Source organism: Capra hircus, chromosome 20 (genome assembly GCF_001704415.2).
Source record: "Capra hircus breed San Clemente chromosome 20, ASM170441v1, whole genome shotgun sequence".
NCBI classification, from domain to species: Eukaryota; Metazoa; Chordata; class Mammalia; order Artiodactyla; family Bovidae; genus Capra; species Capra hircus.
The window spans coordinates 40,034,538-40,047,211 of NC_030827.1; the positions used below are offsets into that span (position 1 = coordinate 40,034,538).

Genomic DNA, 12,674 nt, shown 5'->3' on the forward strand with positions numbered 1-12,674 from the left:
AGATACTGAACCTTTTTACTGTTTTATTTCCCTCTTGCACAGTAACACATGTCTCTGTTCTGGGCCCACTGGTCTCTCTGCACTTTTACTCGGGGATTCCATCTGGCCTCAGAGACTTACAGAGCATGGACATGCTGAGACTCAGTTGATACCTCCAGCCTAGATCTGCTACTTGAGCTCCAGATTCGTATCCAATTGCTTATTCAACATCTCAACCCGGATGTGTTCTAAGCTACTTGAACTTGGAAACTTAAAATTTGAAATGGAATTCTCGGTTACTCGCTGCCCAAAGCATTTCACTTCTGCCTCCTGCCTTTCTTCAGCCCTCCTCTTCCCCATCTCAGTAAGCGGTACTATTATGCACTGTTCAGAAGTCTGGGAATCATCCTTGATCCACCTTCCTTTCTTGTCTTGCACATCTTGCAGCAAAGCCCACAGTGCTCCTGCCTTCAAAACGCATCGCCGAATCACCCACTCTTAGTCATCTCCACAGTCATTGTGTTTGTTTGGCTTTATCACTGATTACCTTTATCCTCTCTACCACAGTGGAATCCTTCATGTTCTTCCTGTTGTAATGCTTCCCTGCCCACCACCACTGTAATCCAATCTTGACATAGCAGTTTAGAATGGAAATTTTAAATGCAAATTGAGGTGCTCCACTGAACAAAACATTTAATGGATTTTTTGGCTTCCCTGATAGTTCAGTTGGTAAAGAATCTGCTTGCAATGCAAGAGCCCTCAGTTTGATTCCTGGGTCAGGAAGACCCCCTGGAGAAGGAACAGGCTACCCATTCCAGTATTCTTGGGCTTCCCTTGTGGCTCAGCTGATAAATAATCTACCTGCAATGAGGGAGACCTGGGTTTGATCCCTGGGTTGGGAAGATCCCCTGGAGAAGGGAAAGGCTACTCACTCAAGTATTCTGACCTGGAGAATTCAATGGACTATATAGTCCATGGGGTCATAAAGAGTTGGACATAACTGAACAACTTTCACTTTCACAGAATAATTTCAGCATTTCTTACTCTGTCCTATGGAGAGTTTCATGATCTGGCCTCCTTCCACTTTCCCATTTTTCTGTGTGTCACTCTCTACCTTTCTTCACCACTTTGCACAGGACTTCATATAGGTTCTAGAGCACCCAAGGCATTCTTGAGCCTCGTGGCCTGTGGACTTGAGGTTCCCAATGCCTGAAACATCCTTCCCCTGGCTCTGCTCAGGGCTGGCACCTTGTGAACTCCAAGGCTTCTGCTTAAATGACACTTCTTCAGAGAGGTCTCAATGAGCAGCCTTCCCAAAGCTGGCCCCACTTAGCACTCTCCATCACAGAATGGAGTTTACTTCCTTTCTTAATCCATTAATATTCTATGTATTTGTTTACTTTTTTCTTGCTTATCTCAATCACCATCAGAATGTGAATTCCAGGAGAGCAGTAAATATGTTTATTCTTGGTTTTATCTCTAGCACCTAACACAGTGCCTGGGCTTAAATGAATGAATAAATGAATTAAGTAGAATTTAATGAATGAATGAAACATCCAACCTGGTGAAATGATTTTGAAATCTATAGCTCTTAACCAGCAGCTGAGATAAAGAAGGGTGTTATTCAAATCTCCATTAACAGGAATTGTTCAGTTGCTCAGTTGTGTCCTGTTCTTTGGGACCCCATGGACTGCAGCACGACAGGCTTCCCTGTCTTTCACTATCTTCCAGAGTTTGCTCAACTCATGTTCGTTGAGTTGATGATGCCATCCAATAATCTCATCCTCTGTAGCCCCTTTCTCCTCCTGCCCTAAATCTTTCCCAACATGAGGGTCTTTTCCAGTGAGTCAGCTCTTCACATCAGGTGCCCAGAGTATTGGAGCTTCAGCTACAGCACCTGTAATTCCATTGAATATTCAGGGGTGATTTCCTTTAATCTTGATTTCCTTTGATCTTGCTGTCCAAGGCAATCTTAAGAGTCTTCTCCAGCACCACAACTTGAAAGCATCAATTTTTTGGTGCTCAGCCTTCTATGTGGTCCAGCTCTCATATCTGTACATGACTACTGGTAAAACTGTAGCTTTGACTATATGGACCTTTGTTGGCAAAGTAACGTCTCTGCTTTTTAACACATTTTCTAGATTCGTCATAGCTTTACTTCCAAGGACCAAACGTCTTTTAATTTCATGGCCACAATCACCAAAGTGATTTTGAAGCCCAAGAAAATAAAGTCTGTCACTGTTTCCATTGTTTTCCATCTATTTACCATGAAGTGATGGGACCAGATGCTATGATCTTCATTTTTTGATTGTTGAGTTTTAAGCTAGCTTTTTCACTCTCCTCTTTCACTTTCATCAAGAGGCTCCTCATTTCCTCTTCAATTTCTACCATTAGGGTTGTGACATCTACATATCTGAGATTACTGATATTTCTCCCGGCAATCTTGATTCCAGCTTGTGCTTCATCGAGCCTGGCATTTCACATGATGTACTGCATATAAGTTAAGTAAGCAGGGTGACAATATACAGCCTTGACATATTCCTTTCCCAATTTGGAACCAGTCCATTGTTCCATGTCTGGTTCTTACTGTTGCTTCTTGACATGCATACAAGTTTCTCAGGAGGCAGGTAAGGTGGTTTGGTATTCCCATCTCTTAAGAATTTTCCAGTTTGTTGTGATCTACACAGTCAAAGGCTTTAGCATAGTCAATGAAGCAGAAGTAGATGTTTTTCTGGAATTCCTTCATTTTTTGTGTGATCCAATGAATGCTGGCAATTTCATCTCTGGTTCCTCTGCTTTTCTAAATCCAGCTTGAACATCTGGATGTTCTCGGTTCACATACTGTTAAAGCCTACCTGAAGGATTTTGATCATTACCTTGCTTGCATTTGAAGTGAGTGCAATTATGTGGTGGTTTGAACACTCTTTGGCATTGCCCTTCTTTGGGATTGGAATGAAGACTGACCTTTTCCAGTCTTATGGCCAGTGCTAAGTTTTCCAAATTTGCTGGCATACTGACTGCAACACTTTAATAGCATCATCTGTTAGGATTTGAAATATCTCAGCTGGAATTCCATCACCTCCACTAGCTTTGTTGTACTAATGCTTCCTAAGGCCCACTTGACTTCACACTCCAGGATGTCTGGCTCTAGGTGAGTGATCACACTATCATGGTTGTCTGGGTCATTAAGACCTTTTTTTTGTATAGTTCTTCCGTGTATTCTTCCTACCTCTTCTTAATATCTTCTGCTTCTGATGGGTCCATACCATTTCTGTCCTTTATCAAGCCCATCTTTGCATGAATTGTTCCCTTGGTGTCTCAATTTTTTTGAAGAGATCTCTAGTCTTTCCCATTCTATTGCTTTCCTCTATTTCTTTGCACTGTTCACCTATGAAGGCTTTCTTGCTCTTCTTTGGAACTCTGCTTTCAGATGCATATATCTTTCCTTTTCTCCTTTGCCTTTCACTTCTCTTCTTTTCTCAGCTATTTGTAAGGCCTGAGAGAGAACCATTTTGCTTTTTTGCCTTTTTTTTCTTGGGATAGTTTTGGTCACCACCTTCTATACAATGTTATGAACCTCCGTCCATAGTTGTTCAGCCGCTCTATCAGATCTAATCCCTTGATTTGTCACTTCCAGTGTATAAGGGATTTGATTTAGGTCAAACATGAATGGTCTAGTGATTTTCACTACTTTCTTCAGTTAAAGTCTGAATTTTGCAAATAGGAGACCTGAGGTCAAAATGCTCAAGGCAAGTTTTACTGCTTTCTGTGTGGAAGCCTCCACAATAGAAAATCTTAATGTCAGTGATCTCTGAAGCCTTATCCTTTTTCCTTCCTCTCCCCACTATCACTTACACTTGCCTTAGTCACTAAAGACATACTTTGGGTATCATGAAATACCTATTATTTCCCTTTCTGTAAACGTTTTTAAAAAAGATTTAACCCAGACTTAGAAACTAGGCAAAACAAAGACTATGTATCCTTTCAGTGGCTAGCATGACTCTTCTCACTCTATGGGGATGTGGATTTGTTTGGTTATGGTCTAGACAGCTGTGAAAAGAAGAGAAGCAAAAAGCAAAGGAGAAAAGGAAAGATATAAGCATCTGAATGCAGAGTTCCAAAGAATAGCAAGGAGAGAGAAGAAAGCCTTCCTCAGCAATCAGTGCAAAGAAATAGAGGAAAACAACAGAATGGGAAAGACTAGAGATCTCTTCAAGAAAATTAGAGATACCAAGGGAACATTTCATGCAAAGATGGGCTTGATAAAGGACAGAAAGTGTATGAACTTAACAGAAGCAGAAGATATTAAAAAGAAGGGGCAAGAATACACAGAAGAACTGTACGAAAAAGATCTTCATGACCAAGATAATCATGATGGTGTGATCACTCACCTAGAGCCAGACATCCTGGAATGTGAAGTCAAGTGGGCCTTAGGAAGCATAAGTACAACAAAGCTAGTGGAGGTGATGGAATTCCAGTTGAGCTATTTCAAATCCTGAAAGATGATGCTGTTAAAGTGTTGCAGTCAATATGCTAGCAAATTTGGGAAACTCAGCAGTGGCCACAAGACTGGAAAAGGTCAGTCTTCATTCCAATCCCAAAGAAAGGCAATGCCAAAGAATGCTCAAACTACCACACAGTTGCACTCATCTCACTTGCTAGGAAAGTAATGCTCAAAATTCTCCAAGTCAGGCTTCAGCAATACATAAACCATGAACTTCCAGATGTTCAAGCTGGTTTTAGAAAAGGCAGAGAAACCAGAGATCAAATTGCAAACATCCGGTGTATCATCGAAAAAGGAAGAGAGTTCCAGAGAAACATCTATTTCTGCTTTATTGACTATGCCAAAGCCTTTTACTGCGTGGATCACAATAAACTGTGGAAAATTCTGAAAGAGATGGGAATACCAGACCACCTGACCTGCCTCTTGAGAAACCTATATGCAGGTCAGGAAGCAACAGTTAGAACTGGACATGGAACAACAGACTGGTTCCAAATAGGAGAAGGAGTACGTCAAGGCTGTATATTGTCACCCCACTTATTTAACTTCTATGCAGAGTACATCATGAGAAATGCTGGGCTGGAAGAAACACAAGCTGGAATCAAGATTGCCGGGAGAAATATCAATAACCTCAGATGTGCAGAGGACACCACCCTTATGGCAGAAAGTGAAGAGCAACTAAAAATCCTCTTGATGAAAGTGAAAGAGGAGAGGGAAAAAGTTGGCTCAATATTCAGAAAACGAAGATCAGGGCATCCAGTCCCATCACTTCATGGAAAATAGATGGGGAAACAGTGGAAACAGTGTCAGATTTTATTTTTTGGGGCTCCAAAATCACTGCAGATGGTGACTGCAGCCATGAAATTAAAAGACACTTACTCCTTGGAAGGAAAGTGATAACCAACCTAGATAGCATATTGAAAAGCAGAGACATTACTTTGCCAACAGAGGTCCATCTAGTCAAGGCTATGGTTTTTCCAGTGGTCATGTATGGATGAGAGAGTTGGACTGTGAAGAAAGCTGAGGGTCGAAGAATTGATGCTTTTGAAGTGTGGTGTTGGAGAAGACTCTTGAGAGTCCCTTGGACTGCAAGGAGATCCAACCAGTCCATTCTAAAGGAGATCGGCCCTGGGTGTTCATTGGAAGGACTGATGCTAAAGCTGAAACTCCAATACTTTGGCCAGCTCATGTGAAGAGTTGACTCATTGGAAAAGACTCTGATGCTGGGAGGGATTGGGGGCAGGAGGAGAAGGGGATGACAGAGGATCAGATGGCTGGATGGCATTGCCAACTCGATGGACATGAGTTTGAGTGAACTCTGGGAGTTGGTGATGGACAGGGAGGCCTGGCATGCTGCAATTCATGGAGTCGCAAAGAGTCAGACGCATCTGAGCGACTGAACTGAACTGATGGTAAAGTAAGGTGATAGCATTCAGGAAACTGATAGAATACAAATGGATTTTGTCAATTAGAATTGGAAAGAATTTGTGTCCAGCTGATAAGATAACTACAAAGATTATGGTTTTATTGGTCTGTGGTCCATTACATAATTGTGTATCTAATTTAGCAGTCTTAGTCCAGCATTCCTTTTCTTTGTTTTTCTTTTTCTCTCTTTTTTTTTACTATGATTGCATCAGTTTTTAGTATCTGCCTTCGATCCAGTTTTGCCATCTTGCTTGTCTCCTTATTAGTGTGTTAAGTAAATCTTGAACAGCTGCTCACCATATATTTGTATAAGAATATGTTTTTAACTTTTTGAAAATTATGCTTGACTAACTTACAAGAAAATTATACTTGACAATTTCCATTACTGCCATTACCCTACCATAGTTTGGCCAAACTACAGGGAGGGAACACAGCCCCACCGCTTAATGGAAAATTGGGTTAAAGGTTTACTGAGCATGGCCCTGCTTTTCAGAGCAAGACCCAAATTCCCCCACAGCCAGTCCCTCCCATCAGGAAGCTTCCACAAGCCTCTTATCCTTTTGCATCAGAGAGCAGACAGAATAAAAACCACAATCACAGAAAACTAACCAAACTGATCAATTGGATCACAGCCTTGTCTAACTCAATGAAACTATGAGCCATGCTGTGTAGGGCCACCTGAGACAGATGGGTCAATGTGGAAAGTTCTGACAAAACGTGGTCCACTGGAGAAGAGAGTGGCAAACCACTTCAGGATTCTTGCCTTGAAAACCCATAAACAGTATGACAAGGCAAAAAAATATGACACTGAAAGATGAACTGCTCAGGTCAGTAGGTGCCTAATATACTACTGGAGATGAGTGGAGAAATAACTCCAGAAAAAATGAAGAGATGGAGCCAAAGCAAAAACAATGTCCAGTTGTGGATGTGACTGGTGATAGAAGCAAAGGCCGATGCTGTAAAGAGCAATATTGCATAGGAACCTGAAATGTTAAGTACATGAATCAAGGTAATTTGAAAGTGGTCAAACAGGAGAAGGCAGAAGTGAACATCGACATTTTAGAAATCAGTGAACTAAAATGGCCTGGAATGGGCAAATTTAATTCAGATGACCATTGTATTTACTACTGTGGGCAAGAATCCCTTAGAAGTGGCCCTTATAGTCAACAAAAGAGTCTGAAATGCAGTTCTTAGGTGCAGTCTCAAAAATGACAGAATAATCTCTGTTCATTTCCAAGGCAAACCATTCAGTATCACAGAAATCCAAGTCTATGCCCCAACCACTAATGCCAAAGAAGCTGAAGTTGAACACTTCTATGAAGACCTACAAGACCTTCTAAAACTAACACCAAAAAAGATGTGCTTTTCATCGTAGGGGACTAGAATTCAAAAGTAGGAAGTCAAGAGATACCTGGAGTAACAGGAAAGTTTTGCCTTGGAGTACAAAATAAAGCAGGGCAATGGCTAACAGAGTTTTCCCAAGGGAATACACTTGTCATAGCAAACACCCTCTTCCAACAATACAAGAGATGACTCTACTCATGGACATCACCAGATGGTCAATACTGAAATCAGATTGATTATATTCTTTGCAGCTGAAGTTGGAAAAGCTCTATACAGTCAGCATAAACAAGACTGGGAACTGACTGTGGCTCAGATGATAAACTCCTTATTGCCAAATTCAGACTTACATTGAAGAAGTAGAGAAAATCACTAGACTGTTCAGGTATGACCTAGATCAAATCCCTTACAATTATACAATAACAAATAGATTCAAGGGATTAGATCTGATAGAGTACTTGAAGAACTATAGACAGAGGTTCATGACATATGCAGAGTACATCATGTGAAATGCCAGATTGTATGAAGCACAAGCTAGAATCAAGATTACCAGAAGAAATACTAATAACCTCACATATGCAGATGACACCACCTTTATGTCAGAAAGTGAAGAAGAACTAAAGAGCCTCTTGATGAAAATGAAAGAGAAGAGTGAAAAACCTGGCTTAAAACTCAACATTAAAAAAAGAAAGATCATGGCATTTGGTCCCATCACTTCATGGCAAATACATGGGGAAACAATGGAAACAGTGACAGACTTTATTTTCTTGGGCTCCAAAATCACTGCAAATGGTGACTGCAGCCATGAAATTAAAAGATGCTTGCTCCTTGGAAGAAAAGTTACGACAGATGTAGACAGCATATTAAAAAGCAGAGACATTACTTTGCTGACAAAGGTCCATCTAGTCAAAGTTATGGTTTTTCCAGTAGTCATATATGGATGTGAGAGTTGGACCATAAAGAAAGCTGAGTGCTGAAGAATTGATGCTTTTGAACTGTGGTGTTGGAGAAGACTCTTGAGAGTCCCTTGGACTGCAAGGAGTTCTAACCAATCAACCCTAAACGAAATCAACCTTGAATATTCACTGGAAGGACGGATGATGAAGCTCCAATACTTTGACCACCTGATGCAAAGAATTGTCTCATTAGGAAAGACCTTGATGCTGGGAAAGATTGAAGGCAGGAGGAGAAGGGATCGACAGAGGACGAGATGGTGGATGATATCACCAACTCGATGAACGTGAGTTTGAGCAAACTCTAGGATTTGGTGATGGACAGGGAAGCCTGGCTTGCTGCAGTCCATGAGGTTGCAAAGAGTTGGACATGACTGAACAACTGAACTGACTGACTGATCTTGGAGGGCAAATCTTCACTCTTGTAAAATGGTCTAACATATATGCATGCTTAGCCATGGTTTTGGCAGTGAGGGGAAGGAAGGTTCTCCTAAGTGTAGAAAGGAAAAACCTTTACCCTCACAGTTTCAACAATAGCCTTAGTAGGAGCTCAATATGTGTTTTCCATGGATTGGAGCCCTTTGAACCATGCAACTCTTCATTTTCGGAAACAAGGCCACCAAAGTCTCACTGCCAGTGGAATCCTTTGAAAGAACTTGATTGGTCACTACCTCTTTGGCCCTATCATGATTATATTGTTTTTCTTTCCATCCTCATTTGGCAAATGCAATGAGACACATATGAATTGGTATAAAATAGCCACAGCTTCCTTTGTCCCAATTGCCAAATGTCTTCCTCATTCAAACTTCTATAGAATCTCCAAGTGGCACAGGGTTCACAATTTGACAACAAAATTGCCAGCCCATTGGAGCGTTGCGGTTAACATTTCCCATTTTCTTGATTCTCGGAGAACAGTTGGATCTGCTCTTCACATCTTGAACTAATAAGCATCCCTGAGAAAGAGCAGTAATGATTCCTTAATTAACATTGAGGTAGCAGCCACAAGCGGAGAAGGCAATGGCAACCCACTGTAGTACTCTTGCCTGGAGAATCCCAGGGACGGAGGAGCTTGGTGGGCTGCCATCTATGAGGTCGCACAGAGACGGACATAACTGAAGTGACTTAGCAGCAGCAGCAGCAGTAGCCACAGGCAGAAAGTTTAGTGTGAGGTGTTGAAAGGTGACTGCTCTTGAGCAGGGAGACTTGAGTTCGAGTCCCGACTCTGTCATCATCCCACCTCTGTCATTATCCCGTGGGTAACTGAGAAAGTCCCATCACGGCTGCATCCCTCCTGTTTCTTCATCTGCAAATGAGAAGCGAGCGGTGGTGCATCAACTCTTTGTCAAATGCCGTCTTAGCCACTGAAGGTACGAACACAAATCTAAGTCCTATTTCCTGATTCTAGGGGCTTAGCATCTCCCGCACAAAGACACAAAGTAGAAAACTTCAAACTGAGATCGCTTGTTGTGAAAAAAGGAAACTGTGATTGCGCTGGAGGCAGGAGAGAAAATAGCCAATCAAAACCTGCCCACCTCCATTCCCACCGGGTCTTGTTCCAGTGTTGCCTGTCTCTGTGCATGACATCAGCATGCATCCAGTAGTAGGAGCCAAGGGCCTAGAAATCGTCCATGATCCCTCCTCCTCCTGCCTCTGCCCCAAATCCAGCCCATCAAAAGGTACTGTCAGTTTTCTCTGACCAACTTCATTTACATCACTTAAATTCAGGACCAGATGTCTCTTCCGTGGGCTCTAGTTGTATATACTTTCTGTTCTATTCGGATTCCTTTGGATCTTGTTTTCTCATTGCAGCCAGGATGATCTCCAAATGGTAATCTGATTATCTCTACTCTCCTGACATCCCTTCCCAAAGCACATGCCTGATTTGAAGCAATCCAGTGTTTTCCTGATTCCCTCTCTAAACTCTTACTGTGTCCCACTTACTGTTAGGATAGAGTGATAGTTTTCTATTCATCATGCTTTCTCCTACTGCTCATCTTGTTGTTCAGCCTGTCTTCCTTGTGGAGTTCAGTTAGTTAACACCTTTATCTTTCAGATCTCAGTTCAAGTGTCACTTGGCTGAGGAAGCCTTCCTTGAGATCCATGCCCAGTAACATTCTATTATATAATTCCACAACCCTGCATTTCTCCTTTGTAGCACATATCTGAGTTATAATTTTACATCTCTTGGCCTGATGCACTCTCCTGCATTAGTGTGTGGGACTTAAGTGCAGAGGCTGGGTCTGGTGTTGCTCACCACTCAGCCCCACTGGTTTAGAACAGATCAAGGAAAACGTGAATGAGTGAGAGCAACAGTCAGTGGGTGAAGCTAAGGGTCAACAGTGGCCAAATCATGACAAGCCTATCACCCCTAATGTCATGTGGATCTAATCCTTTGAAACCTTCTGAATGATTCCAAACTGAGAGATGAAGTGGAGAGAGAAGCATTAGAGAGATGGCTCTGGGGCTTTGTGGAGAGTGACATGAGGTGGGGGACACGGAGGTAGGTCTCTGCCATCAGTGAGTTCCTATGACTCTCTTCTTCCTTATTCAAAATCCTACCTGGCAGCCCACACCATTTTGGCTTTCATTTTCTGTGCTGGGTTCAAGAGCCTTGGTGGTCAACCTCCATACGGAAAATACACTTCCTCTGTGTCAGCTGCACATGTACTCAGTTGTGTCCAGCTGTCTGTGACCTCTTGGATTGTAGCCCACTAGGCTCCTCCGACCATGGGACTTTCCAGCTAAGATTACTGGAGTAGGGTGCTATTTCTCAGTTACTGCCATGTGAAAACCACTGTGGAATTCCATCACATTTTGAGGATAAGTTTGACATGATACTCATTTTGGAGCATCCTAGAGACATCTCAAGGAATAGAGGGTTATATTTCAGACCAGTGGAAACACACATACACAAAACCATGAGCTGGAAATGTTTGCCATGCTGATTAAGACATCATGGGCCAAGAAATCAGAGTGGCTTCACATATGAACCAACTTGCTCTCTTTCCTGTCTTGCTTCCATCCAGCCTTGAATCAAACTCTCATCTTCACTTTATGACCCTATCCTATCTTTTGAACTCCTGTTCTCCCTCAGGGACTCAGACACAAACTTAGGCTTTTAGCCCTTTCCACTTAAGACCAATTCATTCAATGACCTCCCTGCTCAATAGTTGGTCAGGGACTGCTCTCTTCCCTCCTACTTCTGTGAGCAGTTGACACCGTGGCAAGCACAGATTTATAGTTAGTCCCGCCTCTTCCTAGCCATATAAGCTCTGGTAGGTTTCTTGTCTGTGCCCCCATTTCTTCATTTGGTAAAATGGGGATAAGAATGTTTACTTCCTGGTGTTGCTGTGAGAATCAAGCATGTTAATTCATATAATGGTCAGCATAGTCAGGCTTGTTGAAACCATTCCATCAGTGTTACTTATCAGTATCTTTCTCATTCTTATTATCGTCATCATCATTATTTAGGTCTCACAGCAACCCTGGCAACTGTTACTATTATACTCATTTCACAGATGAGGAGATTGTACCAAAGTCTTTGATGGAAAACAAAACACCTGAAGGAGATGAATAGGGTCTTTAGAATCTGGAGACTTCTTTTAAGAACAGGATAGAGCCAAAGCTGGGGTGGGAGTGAGTTGGGATGAAGCCAGCCACATGGCCCCAGATCACAGTGCCACTGAGGGGTAGGGCCTTGGGGTGTCAGGCTGGCTTGAAGGAGCAGCAGAGCTGACAAATAGGAAGGAGATGTCTGTTTGCACAGAGAATATCTCTCCAGATTTAGTGTTGGGTTCACTTCTGTGAGACTCTGGAGTTAAAAGCCTGTTGACTTTGGCAACTCAGACTGGTGACCTCCCCTGTCCCCAGGGTGATGTGTGGGTCTGTAATAATCTGTAGAACTGCTGCTTTTTCAAGATAAATGTCAAAAAAATATGGGCAATGAATTTGTACACTCACCACTTTAAAAAATATCAAGTATCTCTTCCTCTGACCATCAGATGAGTTATTCCTTAGGTACACTGGAAGTTTTCAAGTTAAACTTTTTACTGCTTTTCTCTCTCTGCCTGTTCTCTTTCTTTTAAGAACCTAAGCCTAGCTAGCAGAGCATGATCAGACTGTGCAGTGAATCACAAATTCTCTAGGAAATCAATACATGATTTTTTTTTCATTATAATGAGAGAGATTACAAAGAGGACAACTTATAATAAAAGCCACGTTCTTGCAAAATCATTTTCCCTCTCCCATTTGGGACTATTTATGCAAGCCATTGCTGACTTCCTCTAGGTCGCCTCCCTGTTCAATCAGGTCACATACTCAAATGAATAGGAAAGGGGAAGTGAGAAGTGAATTGGACTGAAGTGGATGAGAAAATGAGGTGAGAAAAAATGATGAAGGAACAAAAAGGGAAATCTATTTTTGTTTACAAAGGAAATAGGAAAAAAAATTGTGTGGATGGGGCTTTGTTTTGAGAA

General features: G+C 42.0%; 1 protein-coding gene across 1 annotated transcript in view; it reads left to right on the plus strand.

The window, feature by feature from the left end:
* The window catches only part of ADAMTS12 (ADAM metallopeptidase with thrombospondin type 1 motif 12), a 389,258-nt gene that overhangs the window by 200,872 nt on the left and 175,712 nt on the right, over positions 1-12,674 (plus strand). The gene's annotated exons all lie outside the window — the stretch shown is intronic.